At 31.0% G+C, this 24,639-nt stretch overlaps 1 protein-coding gene and 1 long non-coding RNA gene across 2 annotated transcripts in view; one reads left to right on the forward strand and one right to left on the reverse strand.

The window, feature by feature from the left end:
• The window catches only part of LOC126774192 (sphingosine kinase 1-like), a 311,061-nt gene that overhangs the window by 205,841 nt on the left and 80,581 nt on the right, over window positions 1-24,639 (reverse strand). The window lies entirely within an intron of this gene.
• On the forward strand, window positions 1,887-3,514 carry LOC126774266 (uncharacterized). Its single transcript, XR_007669794.1, has 2 exons — window positions 1,887-2,028; window positions 2,682-3,514. It is a non-coding gene; the product is annotated as an uncharacterized LOC126774266 (long non-coding RNA).

Raw genomic sequence — 24,639 nt, forward strand, 5'->3', positions numbered from 1 at the left:
TTGCCGCACTACCAAAGAATGGAATTCCTTACCAGCTCACGTGTTCCCCTCCTCTTACAACCCGGGTTCCTTCAAACGAGGCGTGAAGAGGCATCTTGCGGGCCGGCATGGCGGGGACGGCTAGTACAGAACATTCTTCCCGACTGTACTGGCCGTCGTCGCGTTTGGACTCTACTACCACTTACCATCAGGTGGAGTGGAGTCATTTGCCATCCCGGGGCATATAAAAAAAAAAAAAAAAACATGTGGCATAATTTAAATATAATTAGACACATACAGATTACCTCATTATGTTTTTCTTCACCGTCAAGCACGAGATGAATTTATTAAACACAAATTAAGCATATAAAAATTCAGCGGTGCTTGCCCGGGTTTGAACCCACGATCATCGGTTAAGATTCACGTGTTCTAACCACTGGGCCATCTCGGCTTTTTATTAATTTTTATTAACTAATTATAAATATTAAATGATAAATAATTCACAGTTTAAGCAAATAGTGATACAAGAAGAATTTTAATATTTCAAAAACGAGAATAAAAATAGTGATAGTGATTTATTGCTCACATACTATATTTGGCCCTTAAAGAAACAGATATTAGTGTTAAGATACTAAATATAGATAAAAATTGCCGTTTACGCTTGTTGTCATTTGAATCAGAAGTTTTAAAAATGTTACAAAATTTTAACAAACGTAAAAGAGGATAACAATGGTGTTCTCGGTAAAATACAAGCGGATATATTCGCTCAGATACCGCTTGTATTGGAAAACTTGTCTAAAAAGCATTTATAAAAATATTTAAAACTTAAAATTTTATTGTATGGATTTGAAATATTTATTAATCATATCAATAATTATGTATTTTTTTTCCTTATTATTATATATGTTTATATGTTGTATATATATTTAATAATAATAATGTCCTCCAGACCGATTTCGGCCACGGCGGCCAATCTCAAGAGAGATTAGCCTAACTATAACTTAATGCACTATTATATATCCTGCGTAGTTACGCAGGAGATATTATAGTGCACAAGTGTGTGCGCAAACACAGGTGCACTCTCTATTCCCTTACTCTCATAATCCGATGGGACGGCAATCCGACACGACCGAAAAAAGTTCAGGCGCCGAACCAACCGGCTTTACGAGTTTTCCGAGGCACACTTCCAACCTCCAGACTCCAGGCCGCTACTGACAATTTTCCGACAGAAAAACCCAATAACTTTTTATTCTCGACCTGGGAATTGAACCCAGGACCTCCAGGTCTGCGGCCTTACAAGCCACTAGACCAACGAGGCAGTCATAGATATATATATTTATTACCTATATAAAACGTACTTTGAGAAAAAATTATCGTTTTGGAAGATTTTCGAACGAATACAAAAATTGCGGGAAATAATCGATAGTGTTAGTTACATTTATTTGTAACAGTTGTAAGTTATATTCAAATAAATAACATGGTAATCGTGAGCGTTTCCTGAATATTAATGTGCCCTTTACAATTTATAACTCTGGAATCAGACAAAACATGAATAATCATGAAAATAAGTCATAGACCGTGTGCCAAGATGTATTAACATAGTATTACCAATTACAATAGTAGATAAATTTAATAAATTTCATTATTTTATAAAAATATCAAATATTACAAATTTAATTTTATCCGCATAAAATATAACAAAAATTAAAATAAGCTATTCCCATATACATTCAATGTTTGTTACTAAAAAAAATATACAATTTCCTAATATTATGCGATTAATACGTAAGAGTAAATCTGATAAAGAATCAATTAATTGTAAATATTACATCAATCGTAATTAGTTATCAAGTCAAATCACAATATAATTCGTTCACACGGCACGTTGTTTGCGCTCCGCGTGGTCGCACGGCACTATGACTCTACATTATTATCTTTGCACACGATATTATGTATTTGTATATAAAGGCAGATATACTTTAATCTGTATTTAGTTATCAGAAACAAGTTATTCGTCATAGTTGACAGACAAATCGACACCATTTAAGTGTGAGTAATATATAATTGTATACGTATTTTGTTTTATATGTAATTGTAGTACTTTTAGAATATACAAATATTCAATTAGTATATTTTATTAACTTAATATTTTCGAAACAGGAAAGGATCCTGTAAATAATTATTATAAGAAAAGTAATTAATTTCAATTATAAATAATAAGTTATTATTTACAAAGTATAGAAAACATTTTCGTATTAATATAAATTAAAGATGCATCTTTTTTTATCTTATTGATGCGTTGATATTTAATGCGACTTAAATTTACAGTATAGAACTACAAACAAACTTTGTTTTAACAAAAACATAACGAGAGTTTAAATTATGTTTATGTTTATTAATTATAATTATATTAATATCATTATTTAATTGTGATGATTGCATGTGTTTTTTATTAGTACCTTTAGATTTAACATAAGCACTGGATTACAACAATACAATTTTTTATTCCCATAATATACTCATCGGATCGAATACAATGCTGATTATGCTTTCAAAGTTTTTGATAGATTGTGATGCGGTCTTAATATTGCTTCATTGCATAGATCTGCCACATGTGTACGTCACCGAAACATTTAATCCAAACTTCATGTATAGCAACGCATATTACTTAGTTTCTAACATATATATATTTATATTTACAGATATCCGTTTCTATTACAATAATTATCTACAACGAAAATGCCGTGCTGCAAAGTAACAATCAATAAAACCGGTAGCTGCGGCATGAAGTGTGACAAGTCGGGTTGCTTTTGTATTTCATCAGAAGGCAAGAACTGTATCTGTGTGTGTCTCGATGAAAAAGATAACATCGTTCGATGCGACGATTGTAGATGTGACAGCTGTAGCTGCAATTGTGACAAAAGTAGGTGCGTCTGTATTCCTACTGAAGGAGCAACATGTATTTGTGTATGCTGCGACGGGGCAACCATCAAGCGTTGCGATGATTGTGCTTGCTCATCAGATTGTGGATCAGACTCTAAGAAGTGCGACAAGAATGGTTGCGAGTGTATCGCAACTGATGGAAAGGCGTGTATTTGCGTTTGTCTTGACACCAAGGGCAACGTTGTTCGCTGCGACGACTGTGAGTGTGAGAAATCTTCCATCAAATGCAATAAGTCCGGATGTGTTTGCATTCCAACTGACGGAAAAAGTTGCGTTTGTGTATGCCGCGATGGGGAAACTATCAAGCGTTGCGATGATTGTGCTTGCTCATCAGATTGTAGAAAAGACTGAAGAGTGTAACGTACAAAATTTAAAATTACAAGCTACCAGTATTATAAAACAATTTGTAATGGTTATAAAGGCCTCTGGTAGCATAAACATTTTAAGAAATTATCCTTATAGAAAAATAATTAAAGAATATAAAAAAAATGTATATTTTTGCATGCTAGTTCTGTTTTGCATTGCGTATTTCTAGCATTAAGTAAATAACATTAAGATGGTTGTAGAAAAATATATTATGTTAACAATTATGCTTAATTATTTTGGCTTTTATAAATAAAGGTAGATATAACTATAAATGTGTTAAAATAATAAATAGATTAGTGAGTTATTCTCCCGTAGCCTGGGGTGAAGCGTGACCCAGTTTAAAGGTTACGCGTCCCACCGCTTCTGTCCGTGACTTCCCGCTTTGTTGAACAAATCAGCGAGGGTCACATTGTTCCCTAATACCAAAGCATTATTATGAGTCTTTGTTGTTTATCAATAACTTAAGGATATCCTAATGATACTCATAAGTTAATACTTAAATATGAGTGTGACGACGTATTCATAACGAAATTATTTTTATAGAGGCTTTATAGCTCTCAAGCTTAAACTTCAAGGAAGGACACAGGCTACTTTTTATTTATATCTAATCCCCCTCTAAAATACCATCACAATTTTATAGGGGGGGGGGGAGAGGAGCTAAAAATATATCATACAGTGTTGTTGTTAGTTGTAAATTGTGATGACATTCAAACAGGTTGTAACCCTGACACCAAAAATAACTATAAACGGCCGTAAACTATTGACATGAATTAAACTGCAGCACAAAATATAGAATAGTATAAATTCCCTGCGACTGCATGTTGAATCCGACACAAACTAAATCGACCATATGAAATACGGACATCAAACAGGTCTTATGTATGTATTATGTATGATTTGAAATAAGCTGCATGCTACTGCGACATTTGTGTCTGACATAAGTATCATATAAGCCCCTATTTTTCTATCAAATTTCAAATATATATTTTCATACATAGCCGATTATTATAGATTTTTGTGTGTGTTTTTTAATATCACACAAAATATTATTCGGGTGTATCGATTACAGCAAGCCTCTTTTACAACTTAGCTCTTCTTCATCACTACAAAATTTGTTTGTCTTTTCAATGATTTCTAAAATATATAAAACCTCGTCTTATAGCCATCACCGTGACAATTTTCGCCTTAAGAACCGGCTTTAGGATTCAAAAGAGAAATGCTGCTACCGTTCTTGCAATATTCAATGAGGTCATGACTTGTACAGTAGTTATTTTAAAATTTGGTCCGTAAATACCTAATTAAATTACCTTAATCTAAAAAATTCTAATGTAATTAAATATTAATATTTTACATTAATGTTGTTTTTTATGCGTATATTTTTCTTCTTTACTTTAAAATAAAAAAAACTATTTAGTGTACAATACATTGATATACAATTATAAACAAACGAGGGAAGGAAAATGGTCAGATACGGTCGCATCGTTAAGAAAGCCTCATCCAGTCAACCTTTGGGCATTAAACTTAACACAGCAGCGATTTAAAATGTACACACTATGAAAGTAGTAGTTAAATAAATAAATATAATATAATTAAATATAACATCCATGAGATACAAATATATAGACGTAAGTAAATATATACTCCTTTTATTATATACATATATACATTAATAGTCACAATAGATACGCAAAATAATAAGAGAATTAGTTTATGCATTTGATAAAAAACATGAATTTAGTTATTCCCATTTACTTTAGAGGTATATGGGTTAACATTGAATGGCTTAAATAATTCGCGAGTCGAGATTTTACGAGGCAGAGGAATGTGTCTGAGTGTTCTCGCGAAAACTCACGGTTCATGTGTATTTAACGACGGTAACTAATAAATTAATGAACATGATAATTATTCTAAGGTGTCGGAGATCATGTGAAACGCTGACGGAAGATAGCCTAACGTGAATGGAAGGCGAGAACCGGAAATATTATAATGTTACACTTGTAATATAAAACGGTAGATGCCTGATTTTATCTTGAAAATAGTTAAAAAAATAACGTAAGATTTAATATCTTCTTAAATTTACAATTTCATAAAATAAATAATAAGATAAATTACATATTGAATTTTATCTATATTAATATAACAGTTAAACCATTAAAGCGATTTTGATGAAATTTGATTTTAAACAAACTTGAACCCAAAGAAACATAGGCTACTTTTAATATACCTAACACCTACCCACCCCTAATTCGTGGCCGAAGCCGCGGTCGGAAACTAGTTTCAAATATGAAACAAAACATTATCGCTCTAATATCACTTAAGAAAATATTAGCTACAAAGACTAAAAGTATTTTTATTTTTTATAAGAAAATGTTGTCTGAAGAAATAATTTAGCCGCTAAGTTTAGCTCTTCGGGCTCCGTTACTTCCTGTTGGCGGAGGACTTCCCGTTCTTGTCTCTTTGACGTCTACACCAAGGCACGATGTCTTATTATTGAATGAAATAGACCCGACCCTTATCTTCTTATATATTTTACTTCCACTTAAAAGATACGTGTAATGTTTTTATTCTTTTTTGTTTGGAGTTCAACTTTTTTAATTATCTATTTAAATTAAAATAAGAACGAAATTACATCCTAGTTTATAACTGATTAACTCATCAAATTCCCCTAGTATGTAGATTATAAAATTATATGTTAAAAAGCTGACATGATATTCGTAAGCATACATTTATAATAAATAATGTATATGATAATCTCGTTGTAGTTTGATTGTCTGGAAAACCAAATGCGAGGTGAGCTTAGAATTATTTTAATTAAACACGGTTAAAACGAATATGACTTGCACATGAAAAAACCGCAACTTTATTATTTCGTACATTGAAATTCTAACATATGTTTTAGATAAAAAATTTAAAAATCGCAAATTAAATGTTTTATTTTTACTTTAATTACTATAATTCAATACATAACTTAGCCAACGTTTTTATTTTGTACAAATAACACCACTGGCGCCACTGGCTTTATCCACTGAGCTATTTCATTTCTACATGACAAGTAACAAATGTGACAAGAATAGTCCTTTGATAACAATCTTAATTATTTGCGCGGAGAATAGTTAGCATATTCATTAACCTAAATACTAATTAATTATGTTAGTGAGCGTTCTGTTTGCATAATTGATGGTTTAAATTTTGTTTCAAATTAATTATTAAATATCGGGTATAAGAGCGCCATCCATGCTTTTTAAATTACATTTATTTCGTTCTAAACACAAAAAAAAACAATGTTTTTATTCTACATACTATGATTAGTAACTCATACTATGATTAGTAACTCATTAATGGGTTGATAAGCTTTTAACTTAATACCAAACATTATTATAAGAAACTATAATTTATTTGTTTAATTTTTTTACAATAAGCTCAACGCAAATAGGAAACCTTTTTACATTTCCAACTCTTTTTTTTAAAAGTGTACTCAATCTTCTTAAATCAAGCAATAGGTGAATATATATTTTCAAGAATTGATAGAACTACTACCTAGGAGAGATCTTATACACACCAGTGTCTGAAGTCTCGTCAGAATAATTGACAACAAAATTGAAATATAATCGGGTTTGTCCATTTCCATCAGTATGTCGTCATTGACATTGGTTTTGTTCCATCCCTTATACCATCTTTGATAAATTACAAAAAAACTGACATATTTTTATAAATCATAAGAAACTATATTTTTGTAATTTCCATAGCACAAGCTTTGTACAAGCTTAATTTGGGATCAGATGGCCGTGTGTGAAAAATATCCCAGGATATTATTATTATTATTATTTTTATTATACCCTAATAAAATTAGTTTGGACATAAATATATTAAAAGTATGAATAATAGAATATGGAATTATATACTGAAATTTTTAAAAATCCTTGAATGAAAAACTAAATGCATTATAATTGTATCACATTTAAAACTGGGATTAAGTACTCAGGACGCCCTACAAGCTAAAAATATCCCACAGACGAATATTATATTAAGTTTCCCCGTCCTCTTGTAGCGTGTCGACGTCTTGAGGAGGCCCTCAGCCCGCAGACATTAACGTGCTTAGCACGCACTTAAGACATATGTACACTTTAATTATACCGCTTTTTCCTTTAAAACTTAACATACATTTTCATCACCATTTTATAACATAAATTAAAATGTGAATTTTTATATTTCAATGTAGAGATTTAAAATTAACTTCTCATAGAAAAAATATAAGGTTTAAGTTACATTTATTTCCTAAAAAAGAATAAAGTCCACTTAAGCTTAGGAAATAACATTACATATATATATCATAACTTATAACAATATATATCATAACTTAAAAGTCTACATTTTGTGCCAGTAAATATCTTTTTAATCTTTTTTTGGATGTATTGATTGAATTTGCATTTGTAATGTCTTTTGGTAATGAGTTGTAAAGCTGGACTCCTTCAAATTAAAAATAGTTTTGGTGCCATACTTAGTTCAGAATTTGGGTAATTCGATTTTATGTCGTTGTCGAGTAAGGTGAGAATGGGTTTTAGATTGGAATGTAATTTGTGAATATGTGTTTGTATATAATATATTATTAATACTCTTGATCTACCTGATGATGAAGTATATTATTTCTTGTTTTTCATTTTTTGGTAGTGTGACAAAGAAAAGAGTTGCCAAATTTCTTTGTGCGCGATGGAATTGATGTCACAGTTAGGCGGTGACATCGAGAACCAGCTCTTACCAGACTTAAGAAGGAAGGGGGAAGCAGGAATTAGAGAGAATAATTCCTCAGAGCACTCGCCGTGATACAATCGATATAAAGCGCTCAGTGCTGCTATCTCGCGACGCAATTGTAAAGGTTCAAGGGTGTTTGTGATCTTTACGTCGCCAATAATGAGTACTGCACGTCGCTGCAACCGGTCCAAGGCCTCCAGTAGGTACTTAGCGGAGCCATCCCAAAGGTGCGAGCAATATTCAACGCAAGACCGTACCTGTGTTTTGTATAACAGGCACAGTTGTTGTGGCGTGAAAAAACGCCGCACCTTGTTCAGAACTCCGAGTTTCCGTGAAGCTGTTTTTATAATAGCCTCGATGTAATCCCTTGGACTAAGGTCGCAGCGAACGTCCATCCCCAGCATGGCGATTTTGCTTTGTATCATCAGCGGTGTGCCACAGAGGGAGGGAAGAGGGGAAAATGGTGACTTTTTCGCTGTAAGAGCGCATACCTGTGTTTTCTTGGCATTAAACTCAACAAGATTATCAGAACCCCATTTGGCGATTGTGATTGATTGTGAACCTATTTTGTTTATTACTTTTTTTTTTAATCGGCTGTACTTTGAGAGGGTTCTATGTTATTTAAGTTGAAGGAAACTTCCTTAAGGGTGAAATAAGTCGACGTCAGCCAAAGCAATGCAAGGATAATCTATTTACATATGAATCGGTAGACTCCGAGAGTAGGTAATTCAGTAAATATTTTATATATTATATCGCTTGTACTTTTCTTGGCCACAATTAAAAACAATAAAAAAAATTTAAGATAATTATATTCAAAATAAAAGTTTATATTGAAAAATATATTCCATTGTGTATATATGTATTCTATAAGAAAAAATAAACATCGAAAAATCTAGTCTTGACTATATTCTGTTAAAATTTTAAAATATATTCTATACTCCAATCTCAGGCGGTTATCCGATCTCAAAAGACTTGGAAATTCTCGTGAGACGTTAAGGCAGTGCATATACGGGCCCGAAGCAAACCGCATTTTTATATTTCGTCAGCGCATCGATGCACTACGAAGGGACGACTCTACAGACGAAAATTCTATTTCGCATCATTATTTTCTAGTGACGTTTTCTAGAGTACTCGATTTTATAGCCGACAGCTTTGTGAAAATCAATTTTGATAAATTAAATTTGCTTTTTACTTATAAAATAAAATGCTTCTTATAATACAATTTAAAATTATAACAATATAAGCATTGGCTTTGCAGATGAACATTATGATACTTAAATATAGATAAAAATTAAATCTAGAATAAATAAATGATATGCATATCTCTTTTTATATTAAAAAATATTGTTACATACTCTTGTTATTGGGCCGACATTGCATATTGGTTTGAATGCTTGAATCTGAAGCGATTATCACGGGATCGAACCCACAATCAACACTGAATATTAATGTGCTTAATTTGTGTTTATAATTCACCTCTTGCTCGGCGCTGAAGGAATCATCGTGAGGAAACCCGCATGTGTCTAATTTCACTGAAATTCTACCACATTTGTATCCACCAGCCCGCATTAAAGCAGCGAGGTGAAATAAGCTCCAAACTTTCTCAAAGATTGACCCAGGCCTTAACCCAGCTGAATATCCCAATATTCACAGGCTGCACCGTTTATTGGGGAAGCTTATAAAACTACTACCGAAAACTGCACTATGACCCTAAGGAGTGAATGAATGGTCATCAATCAATCTGTAAAATGTAGTATAAAAAATACAGTGAAGATAAAGTTGATTTTACTATTAAATTATGGTTCTTTCACGTACTAGTCGTATTAGCATTTTTACGGTTCTAAATGTAATATTAATCGCCTCCACTGCGGACAAATATCTCTAAAATAATTTTGTTACAGTTTTCATATATATTACCTCTTGTTTCTTAACTCTGTAGTTTCTCCTATTAAATTATAAATATATTAAAACATCTTACTATTTCTTGTTGTGTAACAAGGTTATAGCCTAGTGGATATAGCACGGAGTATAAAACCTTATTTAAGAAGGCCCTCTGATGGTAGTGGGTAAGTACCATTTTCGCCCAAGCAATATAAATTCATATCTTTCACCGTCAATGCGTCACAAATCTATGAATGTCAGTGCCTATTTCTTCAATTCTGAAGAAATTAAATACCAATTGCCATAACATAGTATTTCATATATTTGATGAAACTTTCAGCCCTTTTCCTCCTTAGTGCTAACATACTGTGTAAAAGGTAAAATTTTTATGATGCCCTAGTAGTTTAGTTTATGCGTTGTTTTGTTGGTCAGTCAGTTATTCTTTTACATCTTATCTTTCTATGTTATATAAAATAGCCCAAATATACCTAACCAAACGTGCTTACACAAATACTGTTTTAAATCATAAAGAATACAATTACCTACAGTAATTTGTAACAATAAAAAGGCTAAGAATTTATAAATTACGGATAATCACAAATATGCGCTTAACTTTTCTCAAAATATATTATATTTGAAAATTGTTTTCTACGTTCTTGCAAGGATTTCGAAAAGTAAATCCGTATATCACCGTCGTAAGAAGCGCCAACCATCAATAATACAACGGTTTATGAGATATGAGTGTTCAAAAAAGTGGAAAAACTGCAGTAAATCGTTTTTATTGCGTATTACATTTTGCGTGCACCCTCTCGAATTAATGGCGCGAAAGAATTTACATATGAAACCTTCGCGTCAAATATTTAATAATAACATGGTTATAGTCGAGTGGATACGATATAAAAATATGCGACCCGAATAATAAATCACTCAAGAACTAACTTATACTCTTCGTAAACTTAAACCAAAGTTAAGTTAAAGTGAATCACTTGTGAGCTAGCTAAGAACTTCGAAGTGATTTCTATATATTTTCAAAATATTCGATAGTTCGTCATAGCTGATATATATTCTGCTGACGGTGAATTTTTACAAAAAGATTTAATAAACCATAAATAATATGAACTATAAATTCTAGACGTGCTGATAATCCATAAATATATATAGATTTAATCTAAATTATTATTACAAATTTATAGCAAAAACACGCCGGCTAAACATGCTGATTATATATTACCGTTAGTATAATTTAAGTAAACAACACTATTTGTCTAAATTTTTGATATTATTTTATCTCAATCAATAAAAACAAAATACTTATTTATACTTTAAGTTTTATACTTCTTGTTTAATTAAATATTTCGACATAGACTAAAAAAGAACCAAATACCAACTTCATGTTCAATTCTAAAACAAAGAATTTCATTAAAGCACTTACGTGGTTAGAATTTTAATTTGGCTTGGTGCTTATTACCGTGTCTGTATTGAAAATAATTTGAATAAAAAACGAAGCATTTACTATTTTAAAAGAAATATTTAGAGTCAGAAACTTTTGATTTAATATAATATATAGAAATAATATTTGCTTTGGTTTTAAATAACAAATCATGTATTAACTTGTTTTTTTTTATTCAAGAAACAACAACGGATGGCATGGAAGACTGTTATCAGTTGTAGTTTTATTTTCTTATCAGATACAGATAACCTACAAATTATGTATATTAAAGCGAACTATTTTCGTGGCTTCATTCGCGTCAAGTTGTTGCTGTTGTTTTTAGCAAAAAGCTTGTCTTCAATTATTTCTGTTTGAATATCAATTTCCACTAGCAATAGAAAGGATGGTTAATTTATTCGGCAAGATAATCAAAATTGAGCATAATAATGAGTACTGCTAATATTCATTTTCAATTATATCATGTTAATACAACCATTTCATTTAGATTAGTTACATACATATATATTTTTATATATGACGATGTTAATGTCCTCCGGACTGATTTCGGCCATGGTTGCCAATCTCATGGGAGACTAACCAACTGCGCTGAACATGTTGTATTGCATAAGTGTGTGTGCAAACACAGGTACACTGTATTCCCTCACTCTCATAATCCGATGGAACATCTAATCCAACGCGACCTGAAAGAGCCCAGGCGCAGGACTAACACTTTAACGTGATTTCCGAGGCCCAGGAGTGTTTCACACTTCAAACTTCGAGACTCAAGAGTTGCTACATAGAGAGAAAAAGAATTTTTCGGCTGAAAAATCCAATAATTTTAAATCCCTCGGGACCATGAGATCTGAGGCCTTATAACTAGCCACTAGACTACGAGGCAGTAAATTTCTATTATAAATATACCTATAAAAGATACTGACTATATTATAGGGTTCACAGTACAGGTATAAATGTAAGAGGTCACAGAACGACCGGTAGATGCCCGATGCCCTACTTGCGGATGCAAATAATATTTTATGAGGTATCGGAAATTGCTATCACCTCCAGGTTTTCTCGTTTGCACTTTTAAGATATCAAATATTAACTCAGCTTGGAATACTTGTTTCATTTTTTAAAGAGTTTATTCATAAAACTATGCAGTAAATAAATATCAATTCTGATATTAATGTTAAAGATAATAGCGAAGATTAAGTATTCTGATGATAATTTATATTAAGTGAAAAACAAATTTTAATAACTCCTATATTTTACGTCTATACCTAAGAAAACACTTTATATAACGCAAATTATAATTTTCATCAATAGTTAATCAATAGCTTAACATAATGAAGTCTACTAAAATAAAAAATTGTCTACATTCCTACTGGGCGTATGTACTTAAAAAAATATTTTAACCTAACATTTAATAGTAAATATTGTAATTTTATACAACATTTAACAATGCTCCACTGTAAAAGCGCATAAAGTTCACCGTAAAACCATTTTATTGAGTACAAAATATTTAATATAATCAAAGACGTTTTTGTCACGGCATAAAAACATTATATATTTAATTTTTAAAACAGTTTATAGTCTGTATTTATATGAAACTTTTATTCTTTGTGGTAATATAATTCCGCAAACCTTGTGTAGAGCGCGATTATTTTTTACGATATTATTCGCGCCGCTTTGTGTATCTAGCTAGCCATTCCATAATAACTCTTATACATTTTCTATTCAAGTAAAGCACTTTTCTAAAACTCATATAAATGGCAATCCGTAACAAAACTAATAAAGAGAAAATCATAATAATTTCATCACTAAAAATCCTTCCCTAATGTTTAGATTTTGATAAATTTGTTTACATAATAACTAAGGATGCTTAAATTTGCTATAAAATAGATCAGTTACTGCATGATACTTTTTACTTCTATAACTGTTTAGTGTCAAATAACATTGCATAGACGATATCAATGTTGAAATGTTCAGAACAAGTCAAAATTAAAAACTATCTTTTCCAACGTGTTCTTTCTATTTGTTATTTTAAAATCAACGGCAAGTATCTTCGAAATTATACAATCAACTAAGATGGACTTGAGTTACATATTTCATATTTTCGTATTTCTATCACATGTATTTAATTTAAGCATATATTATTATTATTTTTAATTTTAAATACATAATTTTAAGGACTATTTATCCCACTCCTTTTTGGGATAGGTCCGCCATAGTGTACTAGTAGTTTAAAAGAATATAAACACTTATAATAATAATGTCCTCAAGACTGATTTCGGACACGGCGGCCAATCTCAAGAGAGATTAGCCAACTACGCAGGAGATATTATCGTGCACAAGTGTGTGCGCAAACACAGGTGCACCCTCTATTCCCTAACTCTCATAATCCGATGGGATAGCAATCCGACACGACCGGAAAGAGTTCAGGCGCGGGACCAACGGCTTTACGTGCTTTCCGAGGCACGGGAGTGTCCAACTTCCAGACTCCGGGCTGCTGCGGAATTCTGACAGAAAAACTCAATAACTTTTTATCGGCCTGACCTAGAAATTGAACCCAGGACCTCAGGAACTGCGGCCTTACATCAAGCCACTAGAACAACGAGGCAGTCATTATTATTAACATATGTAATGTATAATAGACCTTCGTATTAAGTAGCAGTAGTTTTTTAAAAGTAAATAAACAAATTTGTAAATATCTACAGTTTTACTGATACAGCTACCATTTAGCTGCTCTTCTTCATAAAACAGGGGAAAATACTCAAGAAAAATGAAAAGAGGAAAATCTCGCTGTGCAAATGTACTACAGCAAACGGAAATGGAGTCAAATTGGACTGCGCGTCCGGCAGTTACTGCGAGCTACGTCGTTGAACCTCTATACCACCGTGTACCCCGTATGTACGGTATAAAAGTAAATTGAAAGATAAATTACCTGTATTAAAGCTCAGATTGTATCCTATAGGACGACTAAGATGTTAAGAAATTAATTCTGAAGAAAATTGTAATATATTATTAATATTATCGTCATTAGTATTATTTTCTGTATACATAAATAAAATATTTATATTAAAGGACAAATGTACAGAAAAATATCTTTTTTTGCCAGGAAACTTCACGGGCTTACGCAGAACGACTTGCCATAGTTTTATCACAATCGGATGAACGGCTTAGGAACTCGTAGAGAAGAAACATTCATTTTTATATATTAAATATTTTTGATTATTGAGTAATATATATATTAAACTATTACAGTTATATTTTAGTCGTTAGAAAAGAACATCTGTTATGTAATATTAATAAATATAAAGCAACATTTTATTGTTTTATATTCGGAATTTGACCCATAAAAATGTTTATGATAATAGTTAATAATAATTAATAGTTAGGATGATTTTGTCTGTTTCTTTTTAGCAGCAAGTCCGCTTATTTGAATTATATTATAATATTGTATAATTTTTAACGATTTGTTACAAAGTATGCAAATATTTAATAATTGAATAAATAAATTAATTAAATAATTCTAGTTGTATCAACAAAAAAAATACTAACGACATTATTTATGTAACACATAATGTATACGTTATTTCGTTTTTTTTTTAATAAATAGAAAATGTTATACTTTCATAACAGGTTTTATTACTGGCAACACCAGTCCGGTCGGGTTTCATGAGCTCTCATCCGGGCGGTGCAGACGTTTCTCGTTGTTGTCAACAAAGTAACGTCGATAAACCACTTCATCCGCCATAACATGCCCGACCGCTGTAAACTTTACTCCGTAAGAACTATTAAGTGGTATCCTTGTTATATACGTTTATTCTAGACCTTTGTTATTTTTCTTACTCTAATCAAAGTTACTAATTTAACTTTTTACTTTTGAAACTTAAGCCTGACAACGCAACCAGATAAAAAAAGTTAATGTAAAGTATGTTACCTAACATCTATATATTTTAATAATGAAGTATCGTGTTATTTAGATTAAATAACCTGATTATTATTTGACTTAGCAAATAGAAATAAGCTTATAGAAAACTAGTTTTTGCACGCGTTAGAGGGGGCGAGGGGGAGGTGCTAGATAAAAGTAGTGTCTATGTTCGTCCTTGGGGTTCAAGCTTGCTGTGGACCAAATTTTATTAAAATCAGTTTATTAGCCCTGATAGCTTACTTTCGCAGTTGTAATATAAGTAAAGATTAATCCACGACTGTATGAATGTTCAATGTTACCATAATTTGAAAAAAAATCAAGATTATCGGTATGTAGATTAGTATGTAGATATTACATTATCAATCAAATTAAATTATAACACTTGTAGTGTTAATCGTTACGGAAATTGATACTAAGATTAACACAAACTCCTAATAATACCGTCACACGTCACCCGCATGTCGCTACTCATACATGTCGCTGGTGACAACGATGAAATTACGAGAGGTTTTTTTCTCAATAATAATGCTTGACGAATATTTGTTTGTATTTTTATTTTACATTAACCATATCAAATACTAATTTGTGAAATATAATCCTACGTAACCTTATATGAGCTAATTATTTATTTATACAAGACTGCAACAAAAGATGGTATTCGTCTTGATGCTGTAGCCCGACCGGTTTCTCGTATCGCACTGAAACGCGATCTTCCTATTTCAAAATTCAGCATCCCTTTAACTTGTTTCTTTGTGAGAGGGCGTCGTTCTGTATACTTTTTTTAATTGCTCTGATAATAATCAAGTGTAGAATATTTTAACGAATCAAAGTTAAATAAGAAAATCTGCAATTCCAAGGTCTTCTATAGAAGTCAATATTCATTAGAATCTATCCAGTAATTCGAGATTTATTTAAACTTATCGAAATGTTTTTGAAACTTGTAAGAAAAGATCTATCTAATTTAAAGTTGGCATGAAAGATCCAAATTAATTCGTTAATTTTTAATACACAAAAGAAAACAAAGAAGTACAGATACAGTTAACGATATTGTTTTGGCCTTTTCACTGATTTAATAATATAAAAAATCTATATATATATATATACAATACGTTAAAATGCGAAAATAATATTTATTTAACGCACATCCTTTTTAATAGACAAATAAAAATTTTAACAAAAATCATAAATCGTTCGTACCCATTTTGTATTGCAGTATATTTTTCTGTAAATTATTTGTAAGATAAAAAATGGCTCATGAAAAATAGTATTCTTCCCATTTAATATATATACAACATTTTTTACTTTATGCTTATCCCGAAGGATAAAATTATTTGGAGGCAGAAAATATCAATACAAAAATTCTTCGGCCTAACTTTATCATAAAGGATCTTTCATCGACGACCTTTTCATTGAATTCATGAGACTGACGGTCTATTTTGGAAATAATAATTTTTTGCTTAAAGGGAAATCGAATTGGGAACATTTTTTTGTATTTAATAAAAGAACATTTCTTTAATGTTTAAGAATTTCATATGTTACCACTGAAATATATATACAGTTGGGAGATTCCTTTGTCATATAACTAGATAGACACATAAAGAGGCGCGCTAATCTAAATTGAACCGCCATTAATTTTGCTTTTTGGGTGCTCGGACGGCTTGGTCGTTATTGACTCGACTTGTCATTTATTATAAGTGTTCGTTTTATTTTAATTTGATTATTAATATTAACTGAGTAAGTAATTTATTTCAATTTTTTAAATGTTGGTGTTTCATTTATGTAAGGATAAATCGAAGTTAGAGATATTTTTGGTTGATTTGTAAATTATTCTAGGATAAATAAATTATCGTTTTTCTTTTAATCTATTTCACTTCTGGATGCTAAATATAAACATTATTTTTCTTTTCTTTTATAATGCCTGTATAATTTTGTAACATGTTTTAGCCTCAATTGATGAATAGGTGGCATTAATTAATTTATTCGGTTTTCTAAATAGCTATCTTTTTTAAAATGAAATCCTATTAGGTTCGTTATACATTTTAATAAAATATCTTTGTTCCCTTTAGCTTCCCAAGGAAGCTAATGGGAATCCTAATCATAGATCCCAAATATATTTAACGCAGAAATGTAGATATTTCATATTTTATGTTAAATGTTAAATTCTAACTAAATCCTGATTCATAAAAGTGGTTTATTTGTTAAATAAAAGAAGAAAATTATATAAAATATTCGACTCCCATTTCGCTGCATCAAGCTGCTACAAAAATCTTATGAAAAAGAATTTTCCCCGTTTAAGAATGGCTAAGACGATAGCTAAGATTTGCTTTACTCGCTTAGAATATTTGCATATCAAAGTTCTGACAAGCAACGTCGAATTCATTTGCGTTAACTTCGAGAATTTGAAGATTTATTCAGAATTGTCCTAACTGAGACAGGAAGCAATTAAAAATATATATACTTTTTTCTTCATTTATTTTGAAATACGTTTTATTACTTCCCCTTACTAATAAACGATATATATGTTTGCGTTCTTCTTTTTCATGGCAAATTTCTGATGATGGACAGAAATAGAACAGTGCGAACTATTCACTCACTATATAAGGTTTAATATTGAAGCCGTTAATATATATTGAAGTCGAGATGGCCCAGTGGTAAGAACGCGTGAATCTTAACCGATGAACGTGGGTTCAAACCCGGGCAAGCACCTCTGAATTTTCATGTGCTTAATTTCTGTTTATAATTCATCTCGTGCTTTTCGGTGAAGGAAAACATCGTGAGGAAACCTGCATGTGTCTAATTTCATCGAAATTCTGCCACATGTGTATTCCACCAACCCGCATTGGAGCAGCGTGGTGGAATAAGCTCCAAACCTTCTCCTCAAATAGGGAGAGGAGGCCTTAGCCCAGCAGTGGGACATTTACAGGCTGTTACTTTACTTTTACTTTAATATATATTGTTATTATTATTAATAATCACACGCACACATCTTTGTAATCTACGTAATTACAGTTAGGACTAATCATGCCATTGTTGTGTACAAGGAAGTCTTATAATTAATTAACAACCTCTTTGTCTGATTGGATTTCCATCAGAAGAAAGTCTTAACTAAATTTTTGGTAAATAATGTATACACAAATTAATACATAAATAAAACTTACTAGTAACACATAAAAAAGTTGAAAGGTACAGCATATTATAGTATCAGAAATTAATTGACTCTCATTCATTTTGTTCATTCTTATAAAATGAAAACGCAATTAATTAATTCGCCGCAAATTATAAAGAGGCATTTGCATGTTTTGTAATTTACCCGTTTTTCTTTTTATAGCATGGTATGAGGTAGGTTCTCGATAATTGGTGCCATAACATAATAATGTATTTAAGAGTATTTTTGTTTCATTGTCATTTTAAATATTGTTGAATGAAGGGTAGGTAGCGCTTTTTGATATCTTTATTATTTGGGGTGTAAAAAATAAAAATTGCCTACTGATTTAAAAAGAAAAATATATATGGGCATTCGACATAAAACATTTAAAGCTTTTTAACAGAATTTAATATCAAATGAATTTTATAATACTTAGGTATTTACGAGTTTCGAGATATATAACAATACAAAGCATTGTCGTAGGGCGGTAGACTAACTGGAAAACACGGGCCCACACAAAACCCTACCACCGCAAAACGTAGTATTTCCATATTTCTAAATAATCCATTTTCTGAAACAAATTAAAACTTTAAATAGCAAACGCTGAACTATGTGCTTGACTTTAGAATTTCCTTTTTAGAGCTAAGTACCGTACATTACTGGCAAATGAAAGATGAAGTCAATTATTAAAATATATGAAAACATGAAGTGCCCGCGTTGCTCATTCGCTATGCAGTTTTTAGTATCCTGTATTTACAGCAGCACTAAGCTTCAGTGCTCATATCGAATAAGTTACGTAGCGTCGCAATAATTTGAAGACATAAAAATATACCAAGAAGTGCATTGAGAATCAAAAGGTGGACTCTTAGTCAATTTAATATGCAAGAATGATTGGCTGTTTCATAAATGCTACATAAAACTTTTAAGCTTTATCGTTATTTTTCACAATATAGTAATAATTATACTAATATAACGGGAATAATTATTTGTATTATAAAAAATATTTATAAAAGACCTTCTCTTGAGAATATGTTAAATTTTATTATTTTCTGTGAGTTATTGTCTGGGGCGTACTAAAAGTATTAAATGAAATATAGAAAAATATTCGTCAACGATATTTTATATGATATTTTATCTAATATGATCTTATTTGTTTTATAAATTAAATATGCTAAATTTGTTCTTACTAAGATAAAAATAAATTACAAATAACTGAAATTTATTTTCGTATCGGGATATTACAAATAACTGAAATTTATTTTCGTATCATTCATCAGCTTTAATTTTTTGTCTCAATTTTGAAGTACAATCAAAATGTATGTAGATTTAACTACAAAGAGCGGAATCGGCGTATTTCAAATTATAGTTCAAAGTTTTTGGCAGAAGTAAGTTTCTCAAGTAATAAAACACAAACTTGGCAACGACGACGAACTTTTGACTATCAGACTAGTCATAACAACTGTTTACGTTCACTCTAGAGCCCTTAGGCGAGTGGAAAGCAATGAAACTGTAATCATTTGTATAAATTTCTTAATTATGAACTCTAATTTAAGCACTTACGGCTTAGTTTCTATTGGCAATCGTTAGAAAAGCAGTCAAAAGGAAGTTATCTTGGACTCGGGATCGTTAATTGATTGTATCGTTCTAAACGTAGGCTTTTATTGGTTTGTGTCTGTTTTTAATACGTGTCGTTTAATTACCTTATATATACAGATATAATGCTGCAGATAAGCTTAAAATGAAAAATGATGAAAAAACGATTTCTGTATCGATTTTACACAAAGGTATATAAGAAAGACTTTTTTCTTACGTAGATTATGATCAAAACGAAAAATACTTCAAATGCACAGCACATCAACATCAACGCTATTAATCAAAGTATTATCAAATATTGTTTATACTTCAACCATTTTTATTTAGAAAATAATTTGCAATTGTGGTATCAAATATTGATTATAAAACTCAATTTATTTTTAATTATTAATAATATAAGTAGCCAGTGTTACTCTAATATTAATAATAAACGTGCAAGTCACTTCTTCTTAAAATATGTTTACTAAAATAAATCTCTTTGCTATGGCTAAAAGTAAACAGCCGATTTTTTTTTATTTCGCCTTTCAGGCGAGAGGCTATGTTTGCAGTCCGGTCAAAATAAACTAAGTGGAGCTCTTTGCGAGGACTGGAAGCGAACCCTTTGCACTCTCGTGCAAATTTTATACCAGTATTTCCAATATCATTTCGGTTTTAGTGTAAGTAATGGTTTTTTTCATTATTACCTATTGAAGAGGGCACACCCGATTTAAATGAATACAACATAATATCAGATAAAGATAATATCAGATAATCGGTAAATTAATAAAAAAAAAAAAATCCTTATTTTATGGAATTTGTTACGTTCATTATGTACTTATACTAATTATTTACAATTACCTAGAAGTAAAGTTTTAATTTATCAAATTCTAAAACAAATAGCGCAATAACTGCGTTATGCCCTGATAAACTAAATTATTCGGTTATGCAAGGACACAGATAATAAATCAATCACGATGCAGGTTCCAAGCGCTGCAGCCAATCACGTCTCGACAATTACTTGCGAGTAACAATGCCAGCGATAGCTCTTTGTACGCTCTCCGACTGTTACATCAAAGCGTATCTATATATCACATATTATTACATTTAGAATACTTAATTTTATTAAATTAACGTAAATAAATTACTTTATGCCTTTGTATTTGATTGACGAATATTGCATTTAACAATTTTAAGAATATTACCTTAAGGCCGTTTTTTTATATACATTTATGACTTGTAACGAGACACCGATGTGTGTATAATAAGTATATATTTTTATACTGAGTCATTAACTTTGTAGGAACTGTCAAAAAGCGAATAACTTTGATGGATAATGAATATTTAATGTAATCAATAATAAAATTAATCTTTCTGTGAACGTTATGTACGTTATATAAAATAAATAATGGTTAAAACCATTTTAGATATTTTTGTTTTTCGATTAGAAAACATTACACTTATAAATTTTGCAATATTCGCTACAGTGAAATAGGCGCCCATTGAACCATACTATCTTTGTTACATACGTAGGAATGACCCATAACCACATTAGGCTATATCAACGTATCATTGGATCCATCTCGGCCGTAAAGCACTTAGTTTAATTACTACTAACTTGAATTTCTACTACGAATGAAAGTAGCCATAATTCAATTCCATTATGCACACACATACACAGATACACGTACGTAATATTACCTCTATTTATTGTTGTTTTAAAATAATATTACATACCTATTTTAAGACTAATTTTCCTTTTTTTCATAACACTAACTACGTACTTTCACATCAAAAGATGTTACGTTCACCTAGTTAGGGTCTTAGTAGCTGTAGATAATTCACAAAAAGGTAAAATATTAGTATTCTCGAGCTTTTTATATTTACCAGAGGTAATATTTAGGTGGTACCACCAGGCCATCTACTGCTATTATGTGTTTATTAATATTATGCCTACTCTTTTTTTTGTCATTTAAATGCGTACAAATTCTGGTCGTTTAATATTATTAACTTTATTTTTCCTATCCAACGGTTGACTTGAATACTTCAATTTTTAGTATTCATCCTGATCTTAGTATTCCTTGATTTCTTTGTCATGATTTTATGACATTTTTCCTATTACATTTTGTTATTGTAATACAAAACACATAGAATAAACATATTCAAATATGCACGTAAAGTAACGCAGAAACTATACGCGCGTCGTTTAATTAAAAAAAACCTTTCATCTCCGTGTGCAAATATTTATTCAAACTTAATTTAAAAAAAAAACAAGCTTCTATATTCATGAAAGTATTTGAAATACTCGTATAAGGACACATGTGGCAGAATTTCAATGAAATTAGACACATGCAGGTTTCCTCACGATGTTTTCCTTCACCGTTAAGCACGAGATGAATTATAATCACAAATTAAGCACATGAAAATACAGTGGTGCTTGCCCGGGTTTGAACCCACGATCATCGGATAAGATTCACGCGTTCTAACCACTGGGCCATCTCGGTTTTTTTTTTATATAATAATTTATTTTATAGAATAAGCTCCACAACCTTCTCCTCAAAAGGGAGAGGAGGCCTTAGCCCAGCATTGGGACATTAACAGGCTGTTACTGTTACTGTTACTGTACTGTATAAGGACATATTTAATTGACATGTTATTTCTTTGTTATTGATTCTTTATAAGTATTTAATGTAAGTCGATGTTACTTAAATTTAATTTAACTTACTAGTATATTCAATATATAAAAAGTCTTGTTGGAATAAGATATTTATTCACATTATCTTTTAACCCATATTTATTGACATTAATATTTTTTATTTTACAGCTCAATTTTATAACACGTATAAATTTTACAACAAGATACATATACGCATAAGGTTATTTTTTACAATATGCAATTAATTGTCAAATGACAACCATCATGGCGGATGATATGTCACTGTCATTACGACGTGCCACCACCGTTTGCATTGAATTCGAAGGAATGTAGTGAATATTATAATTATGTTCAGAAACAGTACATGCACCCTAATACGACGAGCCCTAATATTGACGAGCCGGTTAGCGTTGTCGGTAGATACTTGCCTTTCACGCTGAAGATTGTGGGTTCGATGGCCACCCAGGACATACATTTGTGTGCATGAACACGTCTGTTTGTACTGAGTCTGAGTGTAATGATCTAAATAAGTATGTATACACAAGTAGAAAAGTAGTATATGTAGTATATCAGTTGTTTGGTTTCCATAGTACAAGCTCTGCTTAATTGGGATCAAATGGCCATGAAATCAAATCAAAATAACCATGGGATCAAATCCCAGGATATTTTTATTATTATTATATATTTTCATAGATTATTATTTTTAATAAATATATATTTAGCTTTGAATACTACAAAGGTAATTCAATTTTCTCTAAAACCAAATAAAGAATTCGTTGAAAGCCTTATAACAGAGAGAAACGTTAAGTAACAATTTCCTTTCCATAACGAATTTCAATCTTCAATAAAACACCACAAAGACATTGTTGAAGCAGAAAATACAAAGCCTCCAGCTTATTGTATTTACTTTGTGCCTAAAAGTTTAGAATACTATTCATTTTAGTAAGTCATAAAGATGTTTAAGAATATTATAAATTTCGCAATTTAGAGTAATGTAACAGTCACAATTTGATTGTCTCTCTTAAAATATCGTAGCATTCGAAATTATTCAACGTATCCATTACAGTAAACAGTCAAAGATCACACAATCGACTCATTTAATGGAACATAGAAATTTTTATTATTACATTATTTGAAAAAAAAGTAAAACAAAAAACTTTTTTTTTTTTTATATATAGAATAGGAAGGCGGACGAGCATAAGGGCCACCTGATGGGAAGTGGTCACAAAACGCCCTTAGACATTGGCATTGTAAGAAATGTCAACCATCTCTTATACAGCCAATGCGCCACCAACCTTGGGAACTAAGATTTTATGTCCCTTGTGCCTGTAATTACACTGGCTCACTCACCCATCAAATCGGAACACAACAATAACAAGTACTGCTGTTTTGCGGTAGAATATCTGATGAGTGGGTGGTACCTACCCAGACGAGCTTGCACAAAGCTCTACCACCAGTAAAATATATATATTATTAATTTTATAGCATGAATGAACTCTATACACAATTATTCTGCATCATATAGCTACAGTAATTCTTTGCACCGCATTTGTTTTACGAATATAGATAGTAAAACAATGTATATAAAATTTCAAGTGAAAATATGCAAACACCTGTATTGGTATATTAGTTTCATGAATATACAAAAGATTGAAACTTCCTTCTGAGCAAGATTGCGTATAATATTTAACCACATACTGTGCTAGTAGAGACTATAAATAATTAATGATGTGGCTTATTCGTTCATTCTGGTAGGGTTCTATACTAAGGTGACCCAAATTATGTACTAACATGTATTTCGTTTATAATCAAATATTTTATATATGCTTTTAGATTTTGTGTTTTTATTATAGTAATAATTATATATCTCAGAAGTATACTAACAACAAAGTACCTGAGCATATAAGAAAAGCCACCTCAAAATTTACTTGTGAGCATATTTTGTCAGAAAATTCTCTTCATCTTTGACCTCTATAATGCAATATTATTCA

The sequence above is a fragment of the Nymphalis io genome, chromosome 16 (genome assembly GCF_905147045.1).
Source record: "Nymphalis io chromosome 16, ilAglIoxx1.1, whole genome shotgun sequence".
In the NCBI taxonomy this organism is placed as follows: Eukaryota; Metazoa; Arthropoda; class Insecta; order Lepidoptera; family Nymphalidae; genus Nymphalis; species Nymphalis io.